Genomic DNA, 25,919 nt, shown 5'->3' on the forward strand with positions numbered 1-25,919 from the left:
TTGGGTTATTTAATATGTTGATTTAAGTGACACTGGGTTATGAGGTCAGTGACCAGGCTCCTAATAGGACATCATATTCATAGGTTCTGTCCCAACTCTGCCTTTGCCTAGTACATATGGATGACTAGAATTTGGTAAGACACAGCTGTCTGCTGAGCCACTCCCACTGTTGTTAGAGCATAGGCACAGAGATGGATTGTGTGTGTGTGTGTGTGTGTGAGGAAGACTGTCCCTGAGCTAATATCTGTGCCAGTCTTTCTCTATTTTGTGCATGGGACACTGCCACAGCATGGCTTGATGAATGGTGTATGGGTCCACGCCCAGAATCTGAATCCACGAATGCCTGGCCGCCGAAGTGGATCACACAAACTTAACCACTATGCCACCAGGCCAGCCCCCAGAGATGGATTTTTGAGCACACCTGTTTTCCCTGTCATCATATTTGTCATGGGAACAGACTCCCTATGCTCATTATCAAAAACTCATATGTTATCTCCAATTCACGTTTTGTTCACCTCTTTCTCTTCATTGCATTAGTCAAGTTCAGAAACTAGACTGTCAGCTGCCAGACAGGCTGCTCTTTCTCTTTAGAGATAGGTGAAACCATTTAGTAATTCATTATCAAAGCTTACAGCCCTAGAAGGTATTTTGGCCTTCAATTCAATTATTCCAAAAAGCGAGCAATGAAGAAAAGTGCCTGGGACGATTAGATGGGCTATCCAGTTGTCAAAAACAAATTTTCACCTCTGCAAATGTAGGTTTATATTCTGTTCTTAAGTCATCAGAGGGAAACACAAGATGTTCACTGTCAGTTTAGACTGTCAAAAAAGCTTCTCCAAAATCTGTAAATTTGTCACTCCTCATGTGTTCTCACTGCAGAAACCAGAAATCCAACATCCTGTGCTTAAACTTTCTGACTAGACAAATGGGCCTTTTGGGATGACACGTATGTCTTAGATGAATATCTGAGCTGGAGTTGCAAAGAGAGTAACCTGCTTTTGTTAAGTTATTAGAACCTAGGTAGTATAGAAGATTAATCTACGGAGTATGGAAAAAAGATCTAAAGCATGGTGTCTGCTCATGAGGCCTTTACAAGTTATTTGGAGAGTTAAGGCTTATATACCCAGAACCTTATTTTTAGTGGTCTTGGAAGTTTTAAAGTTCCTGTAATATAGTACCCAAATGTGATGCCCACGATGAAGGATATGGGAGGTCAGAAAAGAGGGTGCTTTTCTGAGGAACTGGTAGCTGACATGGAGTTTCATCCACCTAGAACAACTGCAGTGACACACTTTGGTACTTGATTTCCTTTCCAGGGGGCAATCTAACCCAGTCTGGAGTTCCAGGAGCAAGAGTTGGGTAGGGAGTGTGCTGAATTTAACTTTTGCTTCACATGTAAAGTAAAAGAGGAAAAAGCGAGGGTCCCAAAGCAAAGGTGGCTTGAGAACGAATGAGTGTCTCTGTGACCTGTCAAAACCTCAGGAGGCCCAGCAGAAATAGGAGGAGTGGGTTTGTGTTTGGTAGTTCTCCTTGATGTATATGGGAGAAAGCTCTACCAGGAGCAAAATTTCAACCAGAAGCCAGACTTTTTGAACTTACATCTTATTCTCTTCCTCTGCTATAAAGTGGTGAGGTCACAGACCCTGCCCTGATTGGTTCATAGGTGGATACATCCTGAGGTAGGTGGGGGTAATTCTTGAGTTTTCTTATACTAAAGCACACCTCAGGAAAGAAAACAATTCACTTAGGAGGTGTTATGGGAGATACGACAGGCCTGTGGTGGGTTGTCCCATTTGATCACTGTGAATTTTCTCTCTGTGGTGTCTTCTGCTCCATGAGGAAGCTAGTCATGGGAAAGAGCCATAACCAGTAACTGTCAGTCTTCTCCAAGAAGTCAATCAGCTTCCCTCTAGCCTACAGAGAGCTTGGCTCTGCTCTATAATATCATACTGCTATGTGTGAGGGAATGCTTCAATAATTTACCATGAAACTTGTCTATAGATCAGAGTAGACAAAGAATAAAATCTTCAGTACGTAAAAACCTTACAGAGGAGTTGAAACTTCTACTAGCAAAGGATCTAGGAGAATTGGGTAATTTTGGAGCCATTTATCAAATATATGCTTGTACTACAGGTCATTTTGGCAAACCAAGGGGTCTCTTATACTCATCACCTAGTCTCAGGAAAACTTGGTCTCTGATTAACTATGAATGTAATGATTGAATTCTCCAAATCCACTGGCCTACTCCAATCATCACGGTGTCTTCACAAGAAAATGGCTCATTTTATTCCATCCCATGGCTGCTTCCATTCCCTGTATGTTGATTTAGGAAGCATTTTGTTGAAGGGGTTCCTCATTATGTGTAATTTAGGACCATTTATTCATTAATTCACTTACTCAGTGCACACTGGTTGAGCCTATACAATATGCCTGGCACTGGGAAAACAAAATAATAAACCACTATTCTTATCCTCGAAGGCATCTCATTCTGTTTGTAGAGGTAAAAAGCCATTGTAATAGTGAGAAATATCACTAAGTCGCATGAAAATTGCTAAAGGAGATAGCAACTAACTGTCTAGGTTGGTTGGAAGGATTTACAGAGAAGGTGACGTTTGTTTAGGACCTTGAAGAATGAGTAGGAGTTTTCTGGGTGAATCAGGGGAAGGATGGGAATATATGTCAAAGAAGCTGCATGCATGAAGACACAGAAGACATGGCACAGGTTCAAATCTGGATTTCACCACTCACAAGCTGAGTAAAGTCATTCAGCTTATTTTGAAGACTCTGTGTCCTAATTTGTAAAATATAGACAAGATATTTCCTGCCTACTCACTAAGTTATGTCGAAGCTCAAATATCTTCATGTTTTTGAAATTAATTTGAAAATGATGAGGTTGGGAGTGATTACTGGATAGGTTGGATGCTTGTCCAACTGGGGCCCTTCATGAGGGGAGGAGACAATACACTGCCTATCACCACACTGAAGGTTTGGGGCTGAGAGGACCACAGGGGGCGGAAGAGACCCAGACATTAAAATGATGGTGCTGAGAAGTTAATCTGTTTCCATTTTTTAATAGCTCTGCACAGAAGCTGTCAGTGGGGCTCTCTCCCCAGCCAGATTTATGGCTTCTGAATGACATTGTTTTACTTTGCCATTTGGAGGCTAAACACTGCTGGAGGGAGCAGGAGTCTCATTCTCCTATCAGTGGCAAATGCATATCAATCAATGTAATTGAAGTCCAAGTGGAATAATTGATGGGAGACCCATTGCATGCTCCCTGGTGTACTCTTCTTTCTCTCTCTCTCCCTCTTATTCTTTCCACCATTTCTTTCTGCTCCTTTCTGGTTTTTAGTCTTGTCCACACGAAAGGTTTAGGCCAATTAGAAAATGATTGCTCTCACTCCTTTTGGCCCACCTTTCTTGATGTTTAGGTTAATTTGGCATCTGATCCTCTGTAAAACACACGTCTTTCCAAAAAAGGCTTCTAACACATTTATGGGGGCCACTTAAATATTAATCATTAAAAGTAAATAATGAAGGAAGATTTCCTTTTCTTGAAAGTCATATACACAGAGAGCTAATTAACTGATGCTATGCAGAGGAGAAGCGCTCTAACTGAAGCCCAGGGTTGATTTTTACAATGACCACTTAGCGATCAAGGAAGGGAAATGAGCCACATTTTATAGGCTCTTTTATTAATTATTTTGGGGGGATGGATGTAAGTTTTGGGGTGGAGCAAAGCACTCCTAGATTATTCCTGGGGAGATGGATTGTATACTTTTATAAAAACTTATAAAACTTTTGATTACAGGGTATGGCTTACAATGTAGATACCACAATGATGTAACTAGATAAAAAGCTCTCTCTCTCAGTAGAGCTTATATGTATACTCTGATTATAAAAAAAGGGTGGAATACACATATTTGGAGGATATACAAGAGGAAACTTGGGGACCAATAGAAGAGTGAAAATCACTTAGTTATTGGTTTTTATTGTTGAAAAATTCTTATAGAGGATAGTGACCCACAGCTCTTTAATCTCACTCATAAATGAGCAGATAGAAAGAGATAAGAGATGAAGGGAATGATTTAAGTTGAACTTCAATAAAATATTCTGATTGTTTAGTTCGTATATCATAGGTTTTTCAAGGTAGGAGATTTCTTACCTGGCTGGTATAATTTAGGTATCATCTTATCACAAGAAAAAGACTATAATGGTGGAGGGAGGGTATGTTCAAGGCAGAGGATTAATATTTATTAAGCACCTACTATGAGAGAGGTACTATACTTTTTTTACATACACTATCTCATTTAAGCAACACTCTTATAAATTAGTTATTTCTACATTTATTTTAAAAACTTAAAATAAAAGAGGCTAAGTAACTTGAACAATGTTGCTTAGCCATACTATATCAGAGTCAGTATTTAAATCCAGGTGTGTCAGACTCTAAATTCCATACTCTTCATATTTTATTACGATGCTCAATAAATAGCCATTGACAGACTCATCTTTATTCAAGGTAGGAAGGTGGACCCAGTGATTTCTCTTAGCCTTTCCCATGAATCTATTATCAGAAATAGCTTATTCTAATGAGAATAATGCCTGATACTATTATAGTAGTAGACATCTTTGTGTTACTTGATTAGCATCTTTTCTCTTTCTTTGGGCAATAGTATTTGTTTTCCCTATGGGTAATTAAAAGTTACATTTTTTGATGGAAGTGGGAACTCCTTCTACTCCAGCTCACCTCTAGTTACAAGGTTAGGTACATAATCTAGGCCTGAACAGTCAGATTAGCCTTTTCTTCTGTCTACAGCTATTGATTTTTCATGTTTCCCAAGGTGATTTTACTTTTCTGCTAGAGTCGTCAGGGAAGATGCTCTCTGTCCACTGGGGTTGTTAAGCATGTAGGATGCAAGTCTGAGACTACTAGTAGGAACCGTTCTCATCAATTGAAAAGAAGAGAGCTTGTCTAAGATATAGAGGAAGAAAAAGACAGTAAAGACTTATGGATATTCTTTAAGATCCTGGACCCAGCCACACCTGAACCCCAATTTTTTTTATTCTTTAAAGGAATGTGAATCTGTAATGTTTTTCTTTTATCTTGTTTTATGTTATTTGCAACCAAATTAATTTTTAAATACAATCATGCACCACGTAATGGCATTTCTGCCAACAACATACCACATATATAATGGCAGTCCCATGAGATTAGCACCATATAGCCTAGGTGTGTACTAGGCTATACCATCTAGATTTGGGTAAGTATACTCTATGATGTTCTTACAATGATGAAATTGCCTAACAATGCATTTCTCAAAATGTATCCCTGTTGTTAAGCTACACATGACTGTATATAAAAATCTGGCAATGTTATTTTGTGTGTCTGATAAATCATACATCTATCATCAATGAGACAGCACTGATCACATCCCATAACCCCATAAGTGGACATAAATCTGATCTAAACTTTGTGAAGACTTTGGCACCTGCCCTTGGTTCCCAGATTATCTCTGGTCTGCTCTGAGGGATTAGCTGGTTGGACAACAAATACCTTTAGTGCCTCAGGCTCTGTGCAATGCCTGGGGGAGTGCCTAAATTTGCCTTGATTGAGCCATCTCTCTTCCCTGTGAGGCCCCAGAGGTTGCTGTAAACTGAAGGACTACTGCCAAATGAGAAATGAGATACTGCTTTATGATCAATTGTATGTGCGTCCATAACTCTCAACAGCTTCCAATGAACTTGGTTGGAGCATACAGCTTTGGCCCAAACCTAAGCACATTCTCTTGATACTCTAATTCAAACCTTAACTCCAGCCAGTGGTAAAATAGTGCCCAGTAATGGTTAGTGAGAAATATAAGAGAAGATGATCAGTAGATCAGACTTTATCAAGATTCTAAATGTGGGTCAGCTTCCTGCACAGCCAGGAAATAGTGGAGAAAGCCACACTCAAATGAATGAGCTTTCAATTTCAGTGCTTCCTCCCAGTAGAAAACATGGCCCAATCAATGTCCTGGATTCTGTCCAGGGAATCAGATTGGCAAAAAGAAGCAAATCATCCACAAATTTTGGTGCTTTATCATCACTGTAATGTTTGTTAGCAATACAGTTTCTTGAGTGATTTCTAACACAAGGATGTACTGCAAACACAGTGCTTGAGAACATTGCATTACGGAGACCACTGCCCTATTCTCAGAAATCTTCATGTATGTTACTTCTTTGTCTTTACTGAACGTGTTTATATTTCCGCCCCTATGTGGGCCTGCTCCTCTGGGATATACCAGAGTAGGAAAAAGTCTCTCCATTGTGTTATAGTGATCTACTGAAGAAAAGCACTCTATGTGCATATTTTGCAAGAAGTCACATTACAGGGTGTGTATGTCTATTAACAGAATCATTGAACCAGAGCCAAGGTCCCCGAGGGACTGTTTGAGATCATCTTTCTAACCTAGTAATTCTCAAGCCTAGCTACACGACAGATGCCTGGAGAGCTTAATAAAAAGGGGTCTCAGGCTCCACTCAAGACTGACTGAATCAGAATCTCTTCTGGTAGGGGTGTGGGGTGTAGGAATATTAATTTATAACAACTTCCTCAGACGATTCTTATGCCAGTCCATAGGCTAGGCTTTGGGGATCCCTTTATCTTTTACCTTCAAGTTAAAAAAATCACTCTGAAATCTCATGAGTCAGATAAGAATCTAACTCATATTCAAAGAGGTTTAGAAAAATATATCTGTGCCTGTCTCACCAAGAAATTCTTTTGTCCAATAAACTTCATTTTCAAAATATCTATCTTGTATTTCACATAAATCCCTGGCACTGTAGAATAAGTCTGTTTCCAGTCCCCTGCTTATTTTATTGTTGATGTTGTTGTTTTGAGGCTGATGTGGAGAGCAGGTTAGGTCACACATATGCTTTCTTAGCTTCTTCTCGGTTCCTTGTTCTGTTTTTTATTTGACTCTCGATTCCGTGGTGTCCATGCTTGGGATGTTTCTGATTCTGTCTCTCTCAGTAAGATCCATTACTTGAACTTCATCTGGACCTAGGTAAAGGTTGACCTAGGACCTAGGTTGAAAAGGGCACCAAAATGAATCAGATCATTGTATTAATTTGCAGGGGGCAGGGGAAGAGGATCATGAAAGAGGACAGAGTGGGGTCTGGAAGCCTGAATGTGAATTTGTCTGAAAAGGAAATGATGATTCCAGTAATTGTTTTCCCACCCTCCCCTTTTGCATTCTCCTGGTAGCTAATTCCCTTGGCATGATCCTCTTAACTGCATTGCTCTATCAGTATTTTATCTGATCTACTTCTCTGAGAACACTTTCTATGGTTTGCTAACTTCTTCCTATATTTGAGAACCTTTAGATATTACATGGGAAAATCAACCCTGTTTCTCCATTTTCATACAAATTTGGGTTCTTAGGATGCTTAGAAAATGAGACTGGCCCATTGCTCTGGCTGGATTTGTGTGAAAAATCTGGGAGCAGTGTTTCCAGCTTTCAAAATTTGGTAGGGACAGACCTAAACAGACTTTCTCTCTTGTTTCCAAGCTGGATCCTCATTTGTATACAGTTGGTATGGGTCAGAGGACTCCTGGGCCAAATCAGGATGTAAGAAAAAGGGGACCATGAACATGCGTAGGTGCTGAGAATTGGTCAGTAACTGTTAAAGGTCTTTAATAAGCTTGACTGTTGCCTTGTTTGTGTCACCAAGGAAATTAGAGCATGATGAGGGACATCCTTCACTTACCATAGACAAAGGCAGGGATTCTCTTCCTATAGACCCAGCCCTATCCGTGTTCTGCCTCCATGGAGAATGATCTCAGGGCTAAAAAGTCATGACCACTTGCCCCCATACTTTAGTCCCTCTGCTTGACGTGATACCATAATTACTTCATCTGTTTGGTTGGGAATTTAAATCCCTGTAAATTAAAATACTCCTGAGAGGGGTCTAACCTTAATCCCTTTATCAGCTTACTCGGTAATTATCAATTAATACTTTAGGAGAGATTAGTTTGCAACCAATGGAAATCAAGATAGTGGAGGCATGGTGAGTTCTGGTTTTGATACTCATTAGCAGAGTGACCTTGATTTTTAAATTTCTCTGGGTTCTTTGTTCTTCATTTTTTAAGTAAAGGGACTTGGTAATAGGATCTTGGACTTCCCTTCCAGCTCTGGCTTAGTGACAGAGTTCCAAATGCATTTCTGGATTGCTGACTGAAAGAAAGTTAATAAAAGACTTCCTTCCTTCGTGGTCTTCTTTTATTTATTTATTTTTTTGATGAGGAAGATTGAGCTAACATATATGCCCATCTTCCTTGATTTTGTATGTGGGATGCCACCACAGTGTGGCTGATGAGTGGTGTAGGTCCACACCTGGGATCTGAACCTGAAAACCTGGACCGCTGAAGCGGAGTATGCGGTACACAACCACTATGCCACCAGGCTGGCCCCATGGCTTTCTTTGTTGTATTCTTGGAACTCAGGCCACACAGTTGTGGGTCTATTGAAACAAAAAGAACGTGTGACCAGAGTGACCATGGGAAGCAGAGATTACCACAGAATTGCTTAGTTGCCAACCCCAAACAGCTGCATCCCAGAGATGAGTCTGCAAGGGAGGAGTATCTTATGGGATGTCACAGCTTAACAGCAGAAAAATAGGCTGATACGATCAGAAAGCACGCCAGGCCGTTGTAGACATCTGCCGTGCAGAATGACATTCAGTGGCTGTCTGAACACAGTCTGCAATCCCTCTCCTGACTTTGAAGAGACCCCTGGGCCTCGAACTTCAAATCTGCACAGAGAGCACTATAGCCAGCAGGCCTGGGTGTCTCCTGTCAACACGATGCAAATGGTTCTGTGGATATGGGGTCTGGAGTCACGAGAACTAAATTCCACTGTGATATCTGACCCGCCAAAAAAGAAAATTATTATGAACTTTGAGCTTTCCTATATCCTAAGCTGGGCTAAGTATTTTACACACTTTATGTTGTTCAAGTTATGACCTTGGGTTCTTCTGTGGATCTTCATTTCCTTATCAATGAGATGGAACATTTCTGCCTTCTCCGATAATAATAACTAACATTTACTGAATGCTTACTATGCCCAGGCACTGGGGTAAGCACTTTTTGTGCACTGGTATCTTATTTAATACTTACAATAATCCTAAAATCAGGCAGGGATTATGATTATTTCCAGTTTACAGGTGGGGAAAACTGAATTTGATGAAGTGGGATAAAGCAGCATTGAATGGAGTTTGTAAAAGGAAAGGGCTCTGTGTTTCCTGTTCTTCCCGAATAGCCAAGTCAGGTGATCGCTTTTCCTAATATAACCCAGAATTACCCCAAAGGAGCTTTCTGTTTTTAGTCCTGGCTGTATGAAGCCATTTAATCTCAGCAAGGGCCAAATGGCAAACTGTTTGTGCACACTTGTGTGGGTGGAGGTAGTGAAGTGGTCATGAGAAATAGAATCCAAAGGACCTTCTAGGACTGGGCAGAAACTGTTTAAGAGTGCATGTGAATTCCAGAGTTTACTTATGAGGAGGTTCTAATGCCTAATTTCCTAAAGTCATCATTAATAATGTTAATACAGTCAGTCCATCTCTTTACTCTCCCTACACTTCTTTTCTGCATTGTCTTCCAGAGTCCTGCCTTATTGAATCGTGATCTGAAAATGGGATTAATAAACACCTTTGATTAGCTAGTGGGGGGTAAATAGGAGGATTAAATAAGATAGCAGACCTTAAAATTTTTTGTCAGCAATGAACTAATATAGATGTTAGACCTAATAGTGACCATGTTGATGGCTGATTTATTATTTGTCACTGACTACAGGACTGCATCACTCTCATTTGGAAAAAATGTCTTTTGATATTTATTCTCTTCTTTAAAAAGATTGTCCTTTACTAATTTTCTTCCTTCTCTGTGAAATAAAATTATATCAAGGAGAATTGAAAATTAAAAAAAAAATCTGTGCAATAATTGGTAGGGGAAGGATAATGAGAAGAAAAGCAGACAACTGTTGGCTGTTTAAGCATATCCGTGAGTGTGTTAATTTAATTAGAACTGCCCTGTATAAATATTAAACTCAATTCGCTTTCTTTTATAGCTCCTTTGCCTTTCAAAATATTCTCAGTTACAGATTATCTTTTTAGAATTCTTCTGTGAGTTTGAGGGAGTTAATGGCAGAAAGACAACCCAAATTTAAATGAACTGAGAGAGCTTTTCATCTTATCACACTTTGTCTCTCTAAGTTATTTTGCTTTGCCTCGCTGCTGGCCCAGAGGCAAAAGGAGTGCTTGATTTTCTTGTCTTCCTATATGGAGGCGATGCAACAACTTCTCTCCGCTGGATTACATATTTTGTGTTGTTTTTCTAGGAGAGGGATTGGATTGCTTTATATCTCCACACTCCCAATCATCTTGAGCAATCGTCCAACTTTTCTAGGTCACTAGCCAGGATGTGGGATGTAGTCTGGATGGTTGTTTCATTTGATCCTCCCCATAACTCCATGAGGGTAAGATACCATTATCCCCATTTTCCTGATAAGAATAGAGTCAGTAAGTCAGAGAGCCAGGCATTTTGAAGCCAAGTATACTTTCTAGTATTGGAAATGGTGGGCTTAATTGCTAGATTGAAATTTTGACAGATGCAGAATAAAGGAAGTGAAACACTTGCCCACAGAATGAGTTTAAAGTGAATTAATGAGAATCACAGAATCTCATAGGCAGAACAGACCTATATTATAGGACCTATCTTTTAGGATGTGGTGAGTAAGAGAGGGTACCACAAGTGCAGAATCAGATCCTGTCTTTATTTAAAATTTTGATATTGTGTTCATGATGGGTTTTTGCATCCATTTTTTCTGTGTGAAATATTGTGTTAAAATATTATTTATCTTGGGGCTGGCCTAGTGGCATAGTGTTTCAGTCCGTGTGCTCCTGTTTGGCAGCCCGGGTTTGGATCCCAGGTGCTGACCTACACACCATTCATCAAGCCATGCTGTGGTGGTGTCTCACATACAAAATAGAGGAAGACTGGCATGGATTTTAGCTCAGGGACAATCTTCCTCAAACAAAAAGAGGAAGATGGGCAGCAGATTTTAGCTCAGGGCCAATCTTCCTCACACACCCACAAAAATATTATTCATTTTGGTTACTGAGGTTTTTTGGTGCCCCTTAAATTCTGTACCTGAGACAAGTGAGCCCCTTGCCTCACCCTAGTCCCAGCCCTGTAGAACAGGAACACTGCTATGTAGTCTGTGAGTCATATTCCTTCATTTTTCACATGAAGAAACTAGGGCCAAAACCCACAAAACTGGCACTAATAACTCACAGCTCTTGACTCACAATTCAGTGCTCTTCCTACAATGACAAGTGGAACTAAAATAATGTGACAGCTGAACATCAGAAGGGTGTGACCTCATAATAAAGCTTGACTAAATGTCCCAGGCCAAAAGTGTAAAGCCTTTGGACTGCACTATCTGTTTAGCACTGAATCTTCCTCTCACCCAGCATGTAGAAACAGCTGTGAGTTGCAGCAGGTGGAACTTAGATTAGGAAGAAAATTACTTGACAGTGTGGGAAGTGAGGTGTTGCCTTGGTTTCCAGAAAATGGCATAAAATAAGAGGGGCCAATCCAAATGCCTTGGGTTGGGTGTAAGTAAGTGGCGGTGACTGCAGCCAACTGGGGAGAGAGACCATGAGCAGAAACCAAGTTCTGTAATTCTATTGATCACTAGAGAAGCAAGGTCCTTTTTCATTCTTTCTGGGTCTTAGGCACCCCTTTAATTTCAGGTCAAAATTATTTTCTTGAAGCAACTTTAACCCTAGCTTGCCAGCATCCTCTTCTCCCTCTCCACTCCACTGACAGTCCTTGATCCTGCTTCTTCTTTGTTTTATCTTTGCAACTCTAATCAGCAGAGACTGCTTCCCTAGTTCCCAATCCTTTCACCAGTTATCTGCTCCTGCAGCTCTGAGTCCTGGATTACAACATTTTCTAACCTTTTGAGTTGGCTCTCTTCTAAAAATCATTGGCTCTTTCACAATTACTGTGTAGCGTCCATATTATGGCATTTCCAGGCTTCCATGCTGAGCCATCCCATCCTCCATCAAAAAATCACCTTGCAACTACATTTTCTTCTTTTGGATGACTTTTATGTAGGACAACACATCTAGACTGAGTCAGAGAATCACACAGGCGGGGACTTTGCTTTGTTCTGTGCTGAATACTCAGCATCTAGAATAGTCCTCTTCTGCACAAGTAGGAGGCCAATAATACTTACTGAGTGAATAAATAATTACACAGGTACAATTTAACTCACTCCAAATTGGGTATATCCTAAGATTCACATAGGAATTTTTAACATGGGCAACACATTTCATAGCAAAACCAGAGTTTGGGTATCAGGGAGATGAAGGAAATAAAAAAGCTGTGATGTTATGCATGTGTCCTGATAAACAACCGTGTGTTCTAGCCACCAGGGCTGTGGACCCTGTCTTTTTAAACAAGCCCAGTGTTTGCGGGTGTGCCCTGTGCTCATTTGGAGGTTTCCAGCACCATGGATAGAGGTGTCGAGTTTCCTTTTATCTGTAACTCACCGAACAGCAAGATGAAGAAATACGCAGAGTTTGGGATAGGGCTCTGTCACCTGGTGGAAATTACACCCTTTTAGGAGAGCAAAATTCACGTAGAGCTTTTTTATTTCCCTTTTCCTTTGGCAGAACTGTATTTTCAGCTGTCAAGGCACTTAGGCTTCTACAGGTTGGTTTTCAGATGCCTGGAGGATGGGGAGGGGTTGCCATGGAAATTGATACCTTCCGAGTTTGACGCTCCAGGGGAACCACCAGTGGCAGGTGTCCCTGCTGACGGCTGAGGCGTCTTTTATGCCAGGCATGGCCCTCATCCAAGGAACCAAGTGTAGATAGGAAATAGGCTCAGTTATTCATGGAGCACTGGATTTAGGATCTAACCTGAGGTCATCCCACTGCCAGAGCAAGAATTAGAAAAATCAGTAAACTCTGCCAAGATTTAACTAGTGAAATATAATATACACATTTGCAAGGATAGATTCTTCCAAAACTTTCAGGTTTTACTGTATTTGGTTGTAAACTGTAAAAGCCTAATTGACTAATTCTCAGTCCCTGTTAAATCATTTTTAGGGATAAGGTGCAACACCCTCCCCAACCCTGCCTTTCCTAAGGACTCCTTTTGTCTTCTCCTTTGCTCTAGTCAAATGAAGAGTTTTACTAAGACACATCAAAATGGTTTTATATGACTTTTTTTTTGGTGGGGGGAGGTCTCTCATTCTGGACCCTCTGAGTAGCCTTATTTTCTAAATTTGGTGGCTTTCCTCCATTTTCTTGAATCACCTTTAATTTTTGCCATCTCTCTCTTCCTTTTTTGCCCCATTTCTGGCCATCTTACACAATCTGAGCTTGGCTTCTTCTCCTGATAATAGATGTTCTGAGCCCCTTTGGGGAGGAAGCTCAGGATAGGAGCTGAGGGAGATTAGCTGAATGTCAGAGCTGCCTGCCCTTTGGCCTAAGTCTAGGATCAGATCCAAGTGGCTAGTTCTGCATGTGTCTCCAAAAATTGAGAGAGACTTTTTTCCCATACTTACTTTACGTCAATCTCCTTCTCAGTGCCCGGTTGCTATAATCATAATGTCAGAGCTATCCCTGGCTGGGTATTTGCACACCACAATAAGAATCACTGAAACTAAGGCTGCCTGATGGAAGGGTAGGAGCAGAAATTTTACCTGAACCACAAATTTCCTCATAATGTTGGCTTGAGAGAGGAGTCAGGGTTTACCCAGGGTCTTGTATGTTTGTTTGTTTTCATGAAAGGGCTCATGATAGACCTCAGATACTTTCTGGTGTCCATCTGCACAGATCCAACTGAATCAGAATGCTGTTTCCTTTAATGCTGTGTTGATGCCTTGTCTTGGCCTTTTAGAGTCTGACGTGGTATTTGGGACCCTCTGTGAAATTAGGGGGAGCTCTATGAAGTGTCATAAAAAGGCCAGAGGCACGCAGACATCCTTTCTAACATTCTTACTGTCTTTCTATCCTTAGGAAAACTGTGGACACTTTGGGACTTAATTTATTTTCCGCTCCTTTTTAAGAAGGTGAATCTTTTGGGGGAAAGTTTTATGAATGCGGGAATGGCCTCTTTTATATTGGCTGAAGGTGCTAAAATGAAGGGCTCTCCCTCTACCCCTTGGGGTTGATCTAAAGACATGTCGTTATATATTAGCAACCTCAGCAGATCCTAGAATACTATTTGTTTTCCCCTGGTCAGAGTTAACTGTGATGGCAAATGCTGGTCATGGCTGGGCTCAGAAGATGGCCAGAGGAGCCAGAGCAGAAGTCATGCTGTACCATAAGACTAAGAAGAGCTTATGAGCATGGAAATGCTGTGTATTTTGTGTTAATAATCATTCTCAAATGGGCTTTTATAGGCATCCAGACACTTTACATCTTCATTATAACCCTGTGAAATGGTAAGGGTGATTATCTTTAACCTCAGCAGGGCTCTCAGCATTTTCATTCAACGTTTCTACTTTGTGGTGGTCTCTCCATCCCATCTTCTTCAATGATGGCTCAAAATATCACCACTCTCCTATTTTTCTCAGTCAACCCTCAGTTACAATGGAAAATTTTACTTCTAGGTCATGGAGAATAATAGATGGTATTTTGTAGTATCTCCTTCAGTTCTCTTTTACTTACAAACTTTCTTTCTAAATCATTCTCATGTCCTTTTCTTCAGGCTTAGAGGTTCCTTCTCTGGTTCAAGTCCAATCCCTTCTCTTCTACATTCTAGGACCTTTCTCTATAATATCTCCCTGCCCCTGCCCACTGGATGATCTTCAGCCTCTCTTTCTCTACTTGGCTTCATCCTCTCACTTTAGAGTAGCCTTTCCCATGGCCTCACCTACCAAATATCCCTCCCCTGACCTCACATCCCTTTAGCTTCCATCTTGCTTCCTTTTTTTCTTCTTGTTTCTTTTTTTTTTTTTAAGTCAAAACCACCATTCATTGCCCAACTCACTGAAATCTGAATTCTCTTTCTTCAGATCCAATGAATTTTCCTTAGGCCAATGATTTATCTTCTCAGCAAACTTGCTATTCCTCCAGTATTTGCCATTGCTAATTGTTGGCACCATTGTTGTCTGGCTAGCTAATCTAGAAACTTCACTCTACCCCTTTTCACATCTTCTACAAACAACCAAGGTCTATTTAGTATTTCTTCCTTGATAGCTCTAAATTCCATCCTTTCTTCTCTACTCCTACCACCACCTATGTTAAGATCTATGTAGTGTCTTGGCATGTCATTGCATCAGCCTCCTAGCTGATATCTGTTCCTCCAGTCCTCTTCTATTCCAGTCCATTCTCCCATATCACCAGGGTAAATCCTCCTGCATTCACTGTGTAAAATATGAAGCTGAACTGATTAAAATCGTTGTTACCTCCATACTGCCTATAGGATAATGTCCAATTTTCTTTACAAGGCCCTCCACAGCATGGTTACCAATTTTCCAGCCTTTTGTTCCCACCAACCCTTACCTTACTTTTTAACCATTCAGCAACACCCAGTTGTTGGTACTTCCCTGTATTTAATAATTTTTTTTTCAGATCTATGGTTTGTTTGAGCTTTCCCCTCTTCCAATATTAGCCTTTCCTTATTTTCTTAGTTAATTCATACTCATGCTTTAAGAGCCAGCTCAGGCATTATCTATCCAGCAAGCCCTCCCTAATGTTTCTCCCACTCTTTGCATCCCTTACCACAGGGGGTTAGTTACCCTCCTTTCTGTTGGTATAAAATACCGTGCATATGGCTACTATTGCATTCGCTGTATTGAATTATGATTATCTGTTCCTCTATTTGCTTTCCTCAATATGTCTCCATACTCTCTCTGTACATCATTTGCATCTATAGCACTTAGCAGAGTTCTTGACACACAGGAGGTGCTAAATAGATGTAAGCTTTAATATGTTTATGCCAAATGTAGTGCAGGTTTGAAAAATCCAGGATTTTCCTATGGAGGAAGAAGGAATTTGGCAGGGGCAATGGGTTGAAAAAATTTTGAAGATAGTTTTTATACCTATTTTCTCCTATTATGGAAATACTGATTAAAACCAAATGACTTCTTGTCTCTAGTTCTTCTCCACTACTGGGCGATAATGAGGCAACAAGGAGTTGATCTCCTCTCTTTTGAATAACATGGAATCTGTTGTGGAGACCTTTAGACCTATGATGGTATTTTCTATCAAAACTGAGATAAATAAGAAGCTATGTTCACTGATGGTAACGACTATAGATAAATGCTGTCAGCTGAAAGAAAATGTCACTCATAGATGTCAGTGGATCTGTGAAGGCCACACTGAATTTTATATAAATGTAAACTTGGTAAAATAAGATTTTAGAGAATGTCATAATCATATTCAGAAAGTGGAGTAACAGTGAAATGCGCATTTCACTCTTACTGAGTGGTTGCACAGTCCATAAAGAACACTCTTTCCATAAGGCAATAAGGAACAAGGGTGATGCACAGCTGCTAGCCAGATGCAGTCATCCTCATTTCTTTAACCTTTACTTCCCAATCCTGTTTGGTTCAAATCATTGTTTGAAGCCTCCCTCAGAGCCCTTTTATGTTCTCTTTCTCTTTAATCCTTAAAGTTCTACACCAGATTTTGGATAGAATTCTAAGATGATCATTTTGCCAAATTCCTATTTGTCATTCCTGGGATTACACTTTTCGTTTACATAGGGCAGCATTTCTTTATTCCACTAAGACCCCTAGATCTTCCTCTTTTCTTGGATATTCACTAGAAACAGGTGCTCTCCAACCTGTATTTGAGCAGTATTTTTTGTAGTAGGCAATTACATGTACAGCTAGTGATAATGGTTGTTTGCACATTAACAATAGTTTCACTTTAAAAATTAGTTTTTCTTCCCCTTCCACATATGTGTGTATACAAATGAATACAAACAAGGACAGACCTGATTGTTCCTTTGTTATAAGTAAAGACCATCTAATCATAATAAAGCTCATTTAATAATTGTGTATAATGAGCAAATTAGAACAACAATGCAAGGAAATGAGAGCCAATTCCTTGAAATGTTAGTCTTATCTTTTAATTGAAAAAAAATTCTTCTCCTTTTCCCCTCAAGTAGAGTGAAACTGACTGCTGAGCTGCTCTGCTTCTGCCAAATATGAGGGTACCTGACGTTCTGCTTCTTGAATATTTACTGGGCAAAATCCTGGAGGGAGGGTGGGAAGGGGAAAGGACAAGCTCTGTTGAATTTGGGGCTTAGTTTTACTCTGGATTATATGGCAGATTGATTTCGGCAGACACTCAACAGCAGGCACCCATCCATTCACCCCTGTGTTATTCTTAGGATTATGCAGCAAAATAGTTTAATGATCAAAAGCTGGAGCTCTAATGTTAGACCTGATTTCTCGTCCCAGCTTTGTCACTTCACTGATTTGTGATTTTAGGAAGTTACTTAAGTTTTCCAGGATTTAGTTATTCCTGCTGTACAAGGGGATCAGTGACAGCGCCCACATCACACGGTTTTCATGAAGTTTAATGTGCTAATGCTTACTTCGGTGGCTGGCACACAGAGCGCAGTGAATAATCTCTATGAGAAAAAGATGGGGAGGAAGTGACTAAGAAGTCCAAGGGATAATATGATGTGGTTGAAATAGGATGGGTTTAGACATTTGAATCCTGTATCCATTTCTTACTAGCTGTATCAGGTTGGAAAGGCAACTTGAACTTTGAGGACCATTTTCCAAATCTATATATTGAAAAAGGGTTATTTATGCTCATTTATAGAACAATTCTGAGGATCAAATAAGATGTATGAGTAAGTGCCTAGTCACCTGGTGCCATATCTTGCTCTTGGGAGGAGCTGACTAATTGCTGATTGTGGTGGCATGCTACTGTGGTTGAATAGAGCTCAGCTATGATATATGCCATTTCCCAATGACTTTTTTATGATATGAATCCATGTGTCCTGTTCTGTTCTATGTTCCCATAAGACTCATGATTCCTAATTCTTAGAGCAAATTTGCTGCCTGAGAGTATTTCCTGGTACAGCAGTTGCTGTCAGAGCCCCTCCCCTGTCCCCTTGTCCTTACCTTTTCTGTGCACACCAGCCCACTCCTATCAGTATGTGCATTTCTCTGCCTGGGGGCTTTTTCTTGCCACTGGACCTCACTTTGTGTCCTGTGCTACAGGTTAGCAGTGCAGAGGAATAAATGGCCCCCTTCCCCAGCATTCCTCAACCCATGACTGATGGCATTTCTCACTGACTCCTAGACTTTCCTCAGTGAATTTAAGTTCCATTTTCCCTTAGTACCTGGCTTGATAATGCACCCCGTACTGACTGCTGTCCCACTCTTATGTCGCACCCCCACATCGTCTTACAAATAAATTACCTGCACTTCAGTCTTGGTCTCAAAGGTTGCTCCTGAAGTAACCCTAACTAAGACACCTGCTACCCCAATAAGCCACCCAGTGATGCTTACAAAGAATTATTATGTGTTGATGTTGATACCAGGATTATTACAGTAGGTTGCTGGTGACAACAGAACTAGTTCCATCCAGTCTGAGGCTTAATGTGTAGGTTGGAATAAAAATGACTGGGGCCTGTTGAATCTTTTCTAAAATGATACCCTCCTGAATACCTGTCAATTTCCTTGGTTGGTAGACCTATGAGAATCTTATTTGATTTTCTTTATTAGAAGGACATTGTGGGTTTTGGATAGGAGTGGGTGAAAGAGGATCATCATATTCATTTCAGGGCTAAACCATGGGATTGAGGTTGTTTTGGGAGGTCTGGCTTCATATGAGATTTTGAGGGCCACTCCAACACCTAAGGTACCCAGATTTTATAATGTCCTTCCAATTAGGGATGCACTTAAACTGGCTATCCTCATTTAGGGTGATCTGTACGCCTATGATTAGCTGAGAACCAGGTCAGCCCTGGGGAGGGTGGAAGAAATATGGCCAGATGTCCATTTCCTATAATGTCTCTACTTCTGGCCAACTGGATAATGCAGTTGTGACCTGAGGTCATGAATGGGCTTCATAGGGTCCATGAACCTGCTGATATTTTGTACAAAATTTTGTACTTGTGTGCATTTTTTTTTCTGGAGAAGAACTCATGAGCTTTTGGATTCTAATAGGGTTCCTCAACATAAGAAAAACGACTTCAGCCTGATGGCTAATTTTAGTGTTAAGAATTATTAGAGGGAATGTTTTTGAGCCCTGAGCATATCAATCATATTAGTGGTGCTCCTTGGGGTTGCAGGTAGGCTCGGACCTGGAACTCTGGGACCCAGAACTCAATAGTTGCCTCTTGGGGCATTAACTTTCTTACATATCCAGGTTTGCTCATATGCCCTGCAGCTTCCTGCAGGCTTCCCACAGGCTCGTGGCAGAGAAGCCCCATGAGAGATACTTGTAGCTGAGGCAAAGTGCTGTAGAGTTATACCTAAACATAGCTGTTTGCAGGAGCAATCACTGGAGTGAAAAGGAAGGGGAGAGGATATGAAGCAGGGCACAGGAGTTGTCTGGTATACCTTCTACTTGCTGGCATCTCCCCTCATGGAGACCATGTTCAGCTTAACATTGTTGGCATACGTAGATCATAAGGATGAGGAAATGTGGTAGAGAGCTGAACTTTATAATTGGGAAAAGTATATTCCCACAGGCTATTTTATTTGATTCTCAAATAGTCATCTGGGCTATGTAGGGTGTATGCTGGAGTTCCTGCTTTTACAAACAAGTTAGGGCTCACAGAGGCTACTCGTGAAAATTGGCTAGGCTCTTACATAACCTATCTCTTCTTTCTTCAGAGTTTTCTATGACATCATTCTACTTTCTGGAAACACATCATCAGAAAAGAAAAACAGTTCAGAGAAAGATATGTGATGGGGCTCCATGGTTTTGCCATCTTACTGGGAGGATACACATGTATGACCTGCCAAATCTTAACAATAAAGAATTTTTGCTTGCAACTGGTTTGATCTACAGCATGGGTAGAGGCGGCAGTGGGGAGATGACTGGGAAGAGGTCACACAGAAGACTGCAGGGGGGACATAGATACATAGATGTTGGGTTCCAAAGTTGGCAGTCAAGTATGATTTTGCTATTGTACTTTGTCAGGCTGCAATGGAACCCTGCTGATTTTAAAACTCATTTCCACTGGTTTCTCCTTTAGTGATAGTTTTAGATGTTGATTTGTTATTTTCGCTACTAATATAATTTAACCCTGGTGACACTGATGAACCAGTTCTTTTGTAAAATTCAGGAGGAAGGTAGAGAGTCTGGGAGAATGAGTAGGACAGGAGCAGTAGGCTGGATAGCTAATTGGTACCCTGTGCTCTGGAGTCAAATTGAAGCCCGTGAGGGGAGGCGGTCTTGAGGGTAAGACTGAGCTGATGAGACATTCCTGCTTGCTTCAATTGAGGCCCTTTGGTTTCAAGCAACGGAACCCATTGTAATGGGGGCGTACTGGGAGGTTAGAGACTAAATGGAAATAACTTCAACTATTTTCTTCCTTCCTTCATTTCGCCCATTCCTCTGTTCCTCATTTTTTTAATTCCCAAATCTTATTTCTTAATTTACCTTATGCATAACTGCACACACACTCATAATTTTACATAAACGTATAAATGTGATGATTTAATTAATGCTTCTCTAAGTGTATTCTTTTTTTCTATTTTTGTATACTTCCCCTTCTTTGCCTTTTTGACTATATTGGTCCCCTAACTCTGCTCCAAGAGAGTTCATGTTAATAACCTATTATATGCATATCCTACCTTATTTTTCTCTATACTCATATAATTTATACATATAGACATTGCTACATATTTTCAGGTCAGTGTTTTATAAAATTGGCTATTATATGCTTATTTTGCATCTTGATTTCCTTTCTAGAAAAAATTTTATTGTGAAATATAGAATAAATGCAGAATAGTTTAAAAATATATTTGTATGGTTTAGAGAATGGTAAAGCAAACAGCCATGGCATACCAACCCCCAAGATTAAGAAATAGGAAGTTACCTGTGCCTGAGAATGTGCTGTGTGCCCTCTGCAATCTCTTCTCCCTCTTTCCCTTGAGCACAGCACTCTCTGGAATCAGTGCCGTGCTTTCCTTTATACATTTTGTTTTTCCTGCTCAACTTTACCTCTGTGTCAAAAGGCAGAGCTCTAATTGACTCTTTTTAAGGGATGCATAATATTCCATTGTGAGGATGTATTATATATGTGGCATTCCCTTGTTGATTATAATTTTACTTCCAACTTTTTATTCTGCTATGTACAATGTTGCAATAATTGTCCTTGTGCGTTTACATTGGTGCTTTTATCTAGATGGTGTAGTCTAGGAGTGGGGTTGATGAATAAAAGGGGATGTGTATTTTAAATATGAATAGATGCCATCATATTGCTTTCCAAAGCATGGCAACGCTTCACAAGTGTTACCTCAAGCAGTGTATGAGAGCACGGTTTACACGCATCCCTGATAGTAATAGGGGCTATTGCCCTTTTTAACTGTGCCAGTCTGAGGAGTGTCAAGTAATATCTCCTTGTTATTTTAATTGCTCTTCTCAGACTATCAGTGAATCTGAGTGTCTCTGCATTTGTTCATAGGCCATTCAGCTGAGCGCTTCTGTGAATGAACTATTCAGGACTTGCTCATTTCTTCAATGGAAATATTTGTCTTTTTCTTGTCTTTCCAAAGTGTATTACTTGTCGATTTTGTTTAGGATATATTTTGCCATCAAATGTGTTACTTTTTAATGTAGTTAAATGTCTTTTTTTTTCCTTAAAGATTGGCGCCTGAGCTAACATCTGTTGCCAGTCTTCTTTTTTTTTCCCCGTCTTCTTCTCCCCAAAGCCCCCTAATATACAACATAGTTGTATATTCTAGTTGTAAGTCCTGGTTGTGCTATGTGGGACACTGCCTCAGCATAGCCCAGGATCTGAACTGGCGAAACCCTAGGCTACTGAAGTGGAATGTGCAAACTTAACCACTCGGCCACTGGGCTGGCCACTCTACTTTTTCATTATATAGCTTCTGGGTGTCTGGGCTTCATAGAGACTGTTTCCTGCATCCCCATCTCTGAAGAGTGTGTTTAGTTTTTTAATTATTTCTTCTTAAAATCTTGCTTTTACTTTTTACGTTTAAATCTTAATCTACCTGGAAATTTATTTTTGTGTTTAGTGTAAGTGAGAGGTCCACAGTAATTTTCTTCCTAGTGATAATTATAATAATAGCTAATACATACAGAGAGCTAACTATATGCTAGGCACTGTTACAGGGGCACTTTACATGTATTAGCTAATTTAACCCCTGTGCCTCATAACTTGAAGACATAGATTATTTTTCACTATATCCATTTTACACATAAGGAAAATGAGGCACAGAGAGGTTGAGCAACTAGTCCAAAAGTCACACAGCAGGTAAAGTGGTGAAACTGGGCATTAAACACATGGAAACTGGCACTGAAGCTCACACTCTTACTGTAACGCTTCTTGCTTGGGTAGCTAGTGGGTCAGGACTGTTTATTAAATAATCGATCCTTTTGCCACTGAATTGCAGCACTTATTAAATTCTCATCTATACCAGTGTCTACTTCTAGTTTGCCTATTCTGTTCTCAGATCTACTCATCTTTCCCTATAATAATTCCTTGTTGATTTCATTATGGTGGCTTTATAATGTCTGACATCTGTACATTCCAGTCCTCCCTCCTTGCTCTTCTTTTTCCTTTCATTTATTGACTCTTTTCAGGAATTCATCCTTCCATATATAATTTATGTTCATTTTATTCAATTAAAATATCTTAGGGGATTCTAGTTGAAATTATATTAAATTAATATATTAATTTTGGGACAAATGGCATGTTCATGTTAAGTATTCCCATTTAAAAATAGTATGCTTTTCTTTTCATTCAGATATTATTTTATATTTTCCAATAAGATTTTGCACTTTTCTTTGTGTTGCCCTCTGTGTTTTTTGGTTAAATTTATTCACAAGTATTTTAAAGATTTTATTGATTGTTGTACATAAAATATTTTTCTTATTTCTATTTTTTTGTGATTATTACTGGAGTAGAGAAAAGGTATTGATTTTGTATATTTATTTTATATGCAATCTATATGAAGAACACTATCAACATAATCTTTTTTATTAACTAAAAAAGAAAAAATGCTCATATCAATACAGACTCAAATAGCATTTGATAAATTTCAGAAGCCATTCTTAATAAAATCTAGGTAAAATGGAAATAAAAGATGATTGCTTTAGATACATAAAGATTATTTACTAAAAACAGCAAATTTGACAAACCTGGAAGTCATTTCAATTAAAATCAAAAAGTATTCAGGGATGCCCGTGTTACCAATAGTAATCATTACATTTGCTAGAACCTCCAAGGTAATGAAACTAGAAAATAAAATAACTGGTATGGACATCAGAAAAGAAGAGTTAAAAAGATCTCTTTTTGTTGATGCTATGATTGCATATCAAGAAATTTAAGTAACTCTAGTTAAAAACTTGCTAACTGAGTAAGATAATTTGGTAAGTTGAATGGCTATAAGCTAAGTATATAATATCAATAGCTTTCTCTATTCTATGAATAATTACCAGTTTTAGTGCTCAAGATTCAAATTCCAGAGAAGGACCATCTGATTGCCCCAGCTTGGATCACATCCCACCTCTTGGGTAGGGAGCTAAAAGTCCCTTAGGACAGCCCCATTAGACTCTCCTCAGTAAAACAAGGGTGATTCCTCAAGGGGAAAGATTTGGGGATCAGATTTTTTTCTTTTTGGAAGCTGCAATAGAATTTTTTTTTTGAGGAAGATTAGCCCTGAGCTAACATCTGCCACCAATCCTCATTTTTTTTTTTTTTTTTTTTTTGCTGAGGTAGATAGTCCCTGAGCTAACATCTTTGCCAATCTTTCTCTATTTTATATGTGGGATGCCTGCCCCAGCATGGCTTGATAAGTGGCATGTAGGTCCGTGCACTGGATCTGAACTGGCCCACCCCAGGCCACTGAAGCAGAGTGCAAGAAGTTAACTGCTATGCCACCATGCCAGCCCCTAGATTTTATTTTTTCACTCAGAAAAGCCAGGCCCAACCTAACCAGTTCCATCCTCTTATGAAGAAGATGCTTTGCCTTCTTCATCATTTCAAAACTGCACAGCACCCAGGACCACATCTGCACCTAGTAAGTTAGGTCTTTGTTCATCCAAACAAAACTATTTTGTGTTCTCACCTGTATGCCTTTGCTGTTGCCATTCCCTTTCTCCAGAATACCCTTCTTCCTCCTCTCTCTGTTCACCTGATAAGTCATTTTTTAAGCTTCATCTCCGGTGCCACTTCCTCTGGGAAGCGTTTCCTGAGCCCACACTCCCAGTCTACATTACATGTCCTCCTCGAAGCTTCAACAGCCTGTGTGCATCAAGCTTACCACATTAATTCAGATAATGATCTCTTCATGTGTCTATTGCTTCCATTGGACTGTCAGTGCCTCATCAGTGTGCTTAGCTTCTGGAACAGTGGGAGGTACACAGGTGCCCCAATGAGTATTTTCTGCATAAATGAATAAATGTATGAATGAACTAAGCAATGCCTTGTTAGCAGTGATGTTGGTCATATCTTTTCATAATTTGTGATCTAATTTTACCTTTTCTAATTCCATTAACCTCCCAGCTCTTGTCTCTGAATGAGGATGCTGTGGGAACGCTGAGTGAACTTTTAGACTGGAATACATTCCTTCCTTGCAACCTGGGCCTTCTCCTTTTCTTTCATCTGTTCATTCTGATCTTCCCTGAACATCAGGTTGCTCCCACTCCTCTACCTTATTACCCTCACTCTCTCTGTTGGACAATTTAGTAAAATAAGAACCTCTAGGAATCCTTCAGCTTCCTAAAGAGGACTCCTAAAGGAGAAGACAGAGTTGGTCCTGCAAGCTTCTACCTCCATAACGTTCTCCTTCTCCTGGTTTCTCCCTGACAGTTCCCTCTTTGTGCACCCTTGATACAACTTAGGTGTTGGTGCCCAAAAGGAGACTACCTACTAAAGTCACTCATGCTCAATTATTAGGGAGGTTCAAGTGACTACTCTTCCAATGGTAACTGTGTTTTTAAAGAAAATCAGAAGGATAGTTAAAAAAATAATCTCATGCCAGAATTTCAGGCAAGCATCAGTTGGGAAGATATTTTTAGGCGCGTAGGCTATTATCAGTAAGGATCAACTTGCTCTGCAGAAGGCACTGGGAGCTCTGCCTGGGATGCCTGAGCATGGGGATTAGACTGGAGGTAGCACAGGACATCTGGATTTAGAGATTTGGGGGATAAGTCCAAGCTCCATTCATGTACCAACTATGTGACCTCAAGTTCATGTGACCTCTCTGAGCCTCGGTGTCCTCATCTGTAAAATGAGGACAGTACTATATATCTTATCTATATTGTCACTCTGTTATAAGAAACAAATGAGGCAAGAGATGTAAAGCCTTTAGGAGTCAATATAGTACAATGGTGGAGCATGAGGGTTGCAAGGCCTGATTGGTTGGGGTCAAACACTGGGCCCGACACTAAGCCTCAATGACCTTGTGCAAGTTTTTAACCTCTGCGTGCCTCAATTTCTCTATTCATATAATAAGGGTCATATAGAACCTTTCTGATGGGATGGTTAAAGATGAGATGAAATAATTTATAAGAGAGCACATGTACACATGGCTCATAGCACTCAGTTAACGGGGCTCTTCTCACCATCAAGTTACAGAGCGATAGACGCAGATGTAGGGCCCCATGTCACCAGAGAAGGGCCAGTCTGAGCCTCTTTTGGCTTTAGCTGAAGGATCAAGACTTGCTTTATTCCTACTTACGAATAGACC

General features: G+C 40.0%; 1 protein-coding gene and 1 long non-coding RNA gene across 40 annotated transcripts in view; both read left to right on the top strand.

Moving 5' to 3' along the window:
• Positions 1-25,919, top strand: part of NRXN3 (neurexin 3) — a 1,503,251-nt gene that overhangs the window by 314,514 nt on the left and 1,162,818 nt on the right. The gene's annotated exons all lie outside the window — the stretch shown is intronic.
• LOC139079428 (uncharacterized) overlaps positions 1-25,919 on the top strand; it is a 55,948-nt gene that overhangs the window by 29,068 nt on the left and 961 nt on the right. The gene's annotated exons all lie outside the window — the stretch shown is intronic.

The sequence above is a fragment of the Equus przewalskii genome, chromosome 25 (genome assembly GCF_037783145.1).
Source record: "Equus przewalskii isolate Varuska chromosome 25, EquPr2, whole genome shotgun sequence".
NCBI lineage: Eukaryota > Metazoa > Chordata > Mammalia > Perissodactyla > Equidae > Equus > Equus przewalskii.